The following is an 8102-nucleotide window of genomic DNA, read 5'->3' on the forward strand; positions in this document are numbered from 1 at the left end:
GCTTTGTTTTGTTTTTTCCCCAGAATGCTGTGTGTCAGCAAAATTGTCCTCTGTTTAGAAAGAAAAGGAATTTGAATGTATTGTAACTAAACTCAAGAATGCTGTTATTATTCAATGACTAGTTGTTTAAATAGTGTTTCCATGAGACAGGAAAAAAACTACTGATAAGAAATAATGTAATGGTAAAGGTCTTATGATTGGAAGTTTTTCAGTGATCATGCAAATAACTCATGTATGTTCATAATGTAACAACATACCTTGCATTTATCAGTGAAGGGTGGATTTCACTGAATAATGAATGAATAATGCTCTTCTAGCTTTTTGTTTAGATGCTGCTTAATTTTGTAGCACAAATTCTGCTGTTGCTGGAGCAAATGCTGCAGCTTCAAAGAGAGGAAGAACACTCCCCATTTATTAGATCTAGTAGAGATTGAATGGAACAATGAATACAGTAAGACAGGGGTTTTTTGTTTTTTTTTTTTTTTTCCAGATGTAAACTTAAGGATAAAAAAGGAATGTATATTATTGCTCTAACTTTTCTCTGTAGGACACAACTAGTAATTACAGTAGTATAGGGTTTTTTGTTTGTTTTTAAAATGTGGATAAAAACTGCAGATTCCATTCAAAATATTCAACTACATTTTAAAACTCAGTTTCTGAATCCAATTTCTATTGGGGAAAAAAACAAAAAACAAACAACAAAAAAAACAACTAGTAACATACGGCCTAGAACCTAATGCTAATATCCTTGTCCTGTTTTAAAGTCACCAAAGTGGCCAATATAATATTATTAGAAGGTTACCTCTTATCTTCGTCAGCCATGTTTAGAAGTGCAGACTTAGAGACAAAAATAAAAATCTTAAATGGTCTGATGCTGATACATTCTTAATAAGGAAAACACCAACTGTTTGAAATGTCACCTTTTTTATTAGCTTAATAATCTTGACTAGAAAGTACAGAGAGAGTCCATTTGAAAATCACTTAATTTCTTTTCTAGCATAAATGATGATAAATGTTTTCTCTTTTAATCGTTAGTAGACTCAACATATGTGCCTTTTTAATAAAGGCGTTTTCAGTGAAATTGATTTTAAGGTCCATATGATAAATTATCTGGTGGTCTTCATCAGTAGAGCCTTCTAAGTTGATATCCTCGCAGCAGGACCTCTTCCCACATCTCTTGAAAACTACAGAGTAAGAATAATTATGCTTTCAAAAGGATTTAACTTGACATCTTAGTATTTCAAATTTACCTGTTACACTTTCTCCACTTAAACTTGTGCAAACTAGTGAGATTACGCATGCATAGCTGTGCGTATGATGCTAATTATCCCTGGTTTCATTCATAGATGACTAGTGTTTATGATGTATATCCAAGGTAATGTAGAGTAGTGCAACAAACAACATTTTTGATCCTTCACTCCAGAGCCAATTTTTTTATTGTAGTTGAGTTTTTTCAATTTTTATTTTTTACAACGTTTACAAGTCAAGGGACAATCAGAATGCACAGAGAATTTGTGAGTGTCATTATATAGGAGAAATAATTTTTCAGAATCTTTACCAGCACCAAAACAAGTAAGACAGCAACAGCTTCAAGTTCACATCTTGTGTTTGCTAGGCTGGCAATCACGGGATGGAACTTTTGCTGTTTTCACTAGCAAATGAGGCAATTTGAATATATATGACATGTCAGGAAAATCTCATAGACAGTTCTGAATAGTTCTGAAATAGCAGGCTGAATTCAATTCAGCCTACTATTTCTGTGCTTATTGTTAATATGCTTAATATTTCTGTGCTACAACAATTATGGAAAACAAATTGCCTCTAACATGAAATAATATGCTGCTGTATCTGAGTCACACATTTTAAATGTGGTTGGTTTTTGTTTTGTTGTTTTTTTTTTTTCATTTCTCTGGCTATTTTAATGATTCTTCAATTCACCTGTCTGTCATCTACTATTCAAAACTTTCATTTTGTCTGAAGGGACAATCTTTGATTTAGAGAAAACGGCAATTTTCCGACTTTACTCAATTTTTTTAAACTTAGCCTAAAGATAGCCTTTCTGCTTCCACAGTTATTATCAGTATGGTTATTACATGTACTTGGAAAGCCTTAGACTTGATCTTAAGCTGTGTCTTGCAGGATTATGTGCATGCAAATGTTTACCAAAAGCACCAGAAATACCTTTGGAATACAGTAAATAAAATTTTAACATCCCTACCTCATTCTGTTATAGCTGAAAGCAAAAATCTGAGAAGATCTAAGTTGTTGATTTTTTTTTTCTAATTTTTTTTTTCCCCTCTTAATGTTGGCTGCTCTGTTAAAGCTAGGCTGAGTAAAGAGCTAGTCTTGCCTGAGTTAAGTCCCCAAGGTAGACATAAGACATGAAGATAATTTACAATAAAATGCATACATCTTGAAGCATCTGAACAATACCATTGTAAGTAGGCTGTGACAGCTAACCAGCTGTCATCTTCTTTTGTCGTATGAATTATTGTCAGAATGAGAGGTAGAGACAGACTAGTTACTGTAACAGATAAAGGTGAAAGGGAGAGGTACATCTTTGAGTACTCATGGTGAAGAATAGACTTGGTTCTGTATTTGATTAACACTAATATTGCTGCCCTTATTGAAAATGGAAGTTGCAATAATCATATTTTGCAAGACCTCTATCTTGAATGTGTATGTTAGAAAATGCTCTGAGTCTGATAATCAAATGAAACATCCGAGGGTAAAGGGTAAATATCTGGTTCTAAATTGAGTTTAGCTGAGCACTGTGTTAGAAATATACAGGAAGCTGCTCTCAACGGTGGATGTGCTGAACGGGTACAGAAATCTGTCAATTGTGTCCATATGCAAACCTCTTCAGTTTCAGTAGCAAAATGTTCGATACGTCAGTGAAATCTGAATGACAGAGTTTGATGCAGTTTTTCCACAGAGTTCATTAGACCTTTTTGAGCTTTATGAGTTTAAATCTTTGTATTCTTTATGTCACTTGTTGTTGTTGTTGTTGTTATTTCTTAGTTTGATTAAATAATTAGCTTTTTAAAAACACTGAGAATGTTAAAATCTTACAATTGTAGTGTAACTCAAGAAAATGTTTTTTTTGTATTTTGTCAAATATGTAAAATATATATGAATTTTTAATACTCAGCTGTAAATATAGGGAAATATTCTTTGCTTTCTGGCTTTTGGATGCTTTCTAATTCATTCTTAAGGGTCTGTAGCATTCAATGATGATCTCACAAGTGGCATATGTCTCATTCTGTTGCCTATGTTTTCTTGTTTTACTTCATCAGTTATGTCATTCTTTGACGCTTTTCCTACTGCATTCTCATCACTTTTCTTATTTCTTTCCACGTTTGTTTCCTTGTGGCATTGCCTCATTCAGTGCATTATACTCTCCAAGCTCCTTAACAGCATCTAGATGGATTCTTTCTTTTATGTAAAGGTTTCGCTAAGCCTCTGATTTATTTTCCTCTTGTACCAGATCCTTTCCTGCAGTTTAAGTACAGTGTGCACTGCTCCATCAGAGGAATTAACAATTCTGTGTGTTTATTGGAACGTATACCAGTAGGATTTTTCAGTCATGTTGTGGGATATTGTATTCCACTTACTTTTTCTGTACTTTGTTATTACATCTGGAGCTAAATTTGTGCTAAGTTCAATTGCATTTGATTAAGGAAGTGTGCGGGTTTTTAAATTCATCGAGTTAATCTATTCCAAACTTACATTTAAAATCATTTCTCAGACAGGGTTCTTCTGCAGTCTGAAACAACCTAAACAGAGTAGACCAAATTGCATGATTTATTTCCCTTTTCTTTGTTTTATAGTATTACATAGGTTTTGTAAATTTAGCATATTTTCCTCTTTACATATTTTACCTAATTGTGGGATAGCCCACAAGACGGACAGAAATTAATCTTCACTCTAACAATAGGGACTGAATTTGGTATATATTTAAGGAAACAATTTTACTTTTTATGTCTCCATTTTCTCATTCACTTGAGCAGACCAGCCACGGCTACAAATAACTGCATTTGGAATCTCAAATACATAAGCTAAGTACCTACTTTCTTTAGAAAATGGACTGGTCTCAGTTGCTTCACTGCTTTAGGTCGTAATCTAATACTTCTTCCTCCTTATCCCCTCATTTCCTGAAATAAATGTTTCCTCTTCCTGATAGTGGGAAGAGGTGCTATATGATAGGCTAAAACTATGGTAGAAAAAAAAAATGGACTAAGCAGATTTATTGTGCATATATTTCAAATTAATTTTTAGTAGCAATAACAGAGTTCTCTCCTTCCTGCACTGGGCTGAGTCTTGCCATTTTACGTGCTAGTCTTGCATCAATTTCTACCCAGCATGGCAATGCTGTAGCACTGGCAGTGCTTTTTCCAGTGAGAAGGATGGGTTCTTCTACAGTCAGAGGTTTTTGTGTGGGAACCAGAGTTTCCCAGCACTGCAGAATTTAGTAGTATAGAGCAACTGATTTCTTAAAATGTTACTAGCGGTTGTCTCTAGAGGCTTTCTGTGTAGCTTTGCGGAGAAAGATGAGGACTAGCATGAAGTTTTTATGCTGTCAGTAAGGGACTTCCCTGTGCAGAATTGCAACTACTTCTTCGCTTGTTCTTTGCAAAAGCAGCAATTGCCCTGATTTTTAGTGTTTATACTGGTACAGCAGAAAATACAGAGTGCTGAACAAAATGTGCTATTCCTAGACTTTTTAACAAATAGAGCACAAGTTGGAGGCAAAAAACTTCTTGTATTCTTGCACTTGCTAGGCAAAAACAAGCTTGATGAGTCACAATTTTGTGCTCTTTTGCTAAATGTTCAAGAAGTAGTAGATGACCTGATTTTACAGATGAAGAAGGAATTGCATGTACTTGCCAACATTACAGTTGCAATTGATTGAACTTATTTAACTGTCATGAACAGCATCACAGTCAGCATTAATCAATGCTTTATAATAAACCATAATCACCTTTATGGTTCAATCTGTGTGACTTAAGCTTAGTGCCTCAGACAGTCAAAGAGTCGCTGTAATGACCTGAGATTGGATCCTATGTTACAGTACTAGCCCCATTTTCTGACAAAACGAGTAATCAGGAATCAGGGAAGAAGTAGTAATAATCATTTAAGAAATTTATAGAATTTTCACTGGTAAATTAAAACCATCACAACTGAGGGGAAAAAAAAAACCAAACCAAAACAAAAAATTATTCTGCTATTTTTTTCTAAGAGTTTTTCTATGTGAGTTTTAAATCAGAAGGAGCATGGAAAGATGAGTAGTGATTACTTTAGTAGATCTGCAGGCATAGAAAAGGAGAATTTTAAAACCAGACCACTACAATGTAATAGTATTTTGTCAGCACTGAAAGAAATTTGTTGTAACTTGATGTAGCCTATACTACATAGCGTAAAGGAAGTATATCAACTGACAACACTTTGCTTTTGATGTAATATGTCCATTGTAAGAAAAGCTCTTGTTTATACCTTTGCTAATCCCTTCCTTGAACAAGGCATCATAGGCGTTAATTGGAACTTCGATCAATTTTGATTATATTTCTCATTGGGAGTATTGGCCCCAGAAGGTTCTAGTACTTGTCATGCATTCATTCTAATGTTTCTTGAGGCTAATGGCAGGATCCATAATACAAGTAGGCTAAAGACCAGCAGGATTCCCGTGAATCCTTAGTAAGTCTGTAGGGGCCATGGTCCTTTTCAGGATTCTCACTGTAAGGCGGAAGATTTTGTCTTGGGGTCAAATGAAGAGGAGACATGCTTTGAAGAAGTCAAGATAATGCAGACAATTCTGAGAATGTGTTCTCAAGTTAATCTGACTCTGTTTATAGTACGAGAAAACAGAGAGGGATAAAAGGGAGTTCCTGAATGAGAACTATTGTTAGGAAAAGAAAAATTCACTGCAGAATAGGAAAGAACAAATGATTAACTAAACAAACTAAGAAACAATGGGCAAGCAGGTGTAGAACTTGGGAAAAGAAAATATGATTGGTCTACATAGATTAATTTCTCTCCTCTTTAAAGCTACTAACTGCCAAGTTGCTATTGGCAGCAATAGATTTTGTTGATATGAGGAGTCTTTTTGCTCTAATTTTGAATTGTCTTCTTTGTTTCTCTCCTATGTTCTTTCTATGCCAGGTACGGCAAGAAAAAGGATTTCTTTCTCTTTTCTGTGAGTGATAAGTTGTTTAACAGCCTGGATTTGATGAAATATACATAGTTTATCTTGTTTAATGAATTGTGTTTTTTGCTGTAATAGTGGTTTGCTTTGAACAAATGCTGTAACTCATTAATGATACGTTATTCAGGCCACTGCCGGAATGCTTCTTGCTAGTTGAAGTGACTGTCTCATGTCAGGCACTACCATTTATTTTTTAAGGATTAAGCATCATTAATGTCTTTTCAAGGCAAGCTTTTCTGTGCAGCCCTTGTTAACATTGAGTAGTGATCTGTTGAAGGAATGATAATAAATTGGTTACCTCTAATATGGTTTAGAGTGCAGATGAAAAATGCACAAGTGTTTTTTTTTTAATTTTGTAGTTGATATTGTCTGACGTGCAGCATAGAACTCATGTTTTAAAACCAGCTATGATGATACAGCAGTACATGTTCTAAAGAAATATTCTCATGTGTTACATATATAAAATTAAATATCCAATGTTTAATTGCAATCCAAGCCCTATGGAACTGTAATTCCAGCTCTGCTGTAAGCCAAGTTGGGTAGATCCTAACCCAAGAGATACAAAAATTGGGAAAACTTGTTTGGCATGTAGTCCTTTTTAACTGAGCTTGAAAAGGGTATACCTCAGATAGAAAATGAAAATTGACCTGAATTTAAAATAAATTGACAAAAATTAACCATTTGAAGTTCCCAGCAATTTGTTACCTTATTCCATAGAAAATGTGTAGTAAGTTGGGCTGTAAAGTGTGTAGAAATGTGGTTTTAAGTGGGAGCCTATTTATTGAGTTTAAGAACTAGGGCAAAACTCGGAGCTTGCACGCTACATGTTCCCAGGCACGTTCCTTAAGCTCTCTTTAATGAATGCCATTCTCATTAGCTTAAATTGAATTCACGTGCAGATAGCATTAATATAGTTGAAGGAGTTCTTAATTTAGAAGCAGTTTATATGGTTATTTCACATGAATTAACAGAGCTGTAAATTGTTAGAATCAGGACAGGCATATGAATTTTACAGGGATAATTTTAATGGTAATAAATGCTAATCCCCGGTGGTGAATCATTGCTTTAATTCTGAGAGGATCTTTTCAGGAAGATACAATATTCACTTTTCTTTAAAGGGGAGGACTCTTTATGCTTGGTAGCTAAATCTTTTGGGGAAGAGTCTCCTTTTATTTTGTGCTTGCATTGCATAGCAAAGTTCTGGAGTGTTGTGGCAGTGAGATGTGGGATTGTAGTCATTAGCTGGGAAAAACACTGAGCAGACTATCTGATGCAAGATGCTAATATATCCTTCCAAGGATATTGTATTAAAATTCTGCTACAAATGAGTTCAAGAACTTCCTGTATATGTTTTCTGGACATCTGTCATATAAAAGTTAGCTTTGTGGAAAGTACAACTACTTCTCATTCATATGACTAGTTTTCCCTAGGTTGGTTCTAGAGTTTGCTTTCATTATACTATAATTTCCATTTTAATGGTTACATCTGAGTGATCCTGCATTGCAAGGCAACTTCTGTTGGATTTTTTTTTTCTTATTATTATTATGTGGACGCTTCTAGAAGCAGAAATTTTCAGGATTCAATAAAAACTGCAAAACCCTTGTGTTCCCATAAGGAGTGACATTTGCTTCAAAGCTTTGTGAACATAATATTAGAATTTCTACCGGTATGGAAAATAAGCAAAATATACTTTTTGTGTGTATGTGTGTGTGGCATTTTGCACATCAGTCTTAAAGACAAAGTAGTAAATTTGTCATTTATTATAGAAAGAGCCTTCATCATAATAAGTGATGTGAACAAATAATATCTGATAATGTATTTCTACCTTATTGTATCAAAATCAGCAATGTCATGACTGTTTTCAGAAAGTTTAAAACCAGGAGGCGTCTGGAAATTCTTT

At 34.4% G+C, this 8102-nt stretch overlaps 1 long non-coding RNA gene across 3 annotated transcripts in view; it reads left to right on the forward strand.

The window, feature by feature from the left end:
* Positions 1 to 8102, forward strand: part of LOC104911628 — a 96817-nt gene that overhangs the window by 71071 nt on the left and 17644 nt on the right. The window lies entirely within an intron of this gene.

The sequence above is a fragment of the Meleagris gallopavo genome, chromosome 7 (assembly GCF_000146605.3).
Source record: "Meleagris gallopavo isolate NT-WF06-2002-E0010 breed Aviagen turkey brand Nicholas breeding stock chromosome 7, Turkey_5.1, whole genome shotgun sequence".
Classification (NCBI taxonomy): domain Eukaryota; kingdom Metazoa; phylum Chordata; class Aves; order Galliformes; family Phasianidae; genus Meleagris; species Meleagris gallopavo.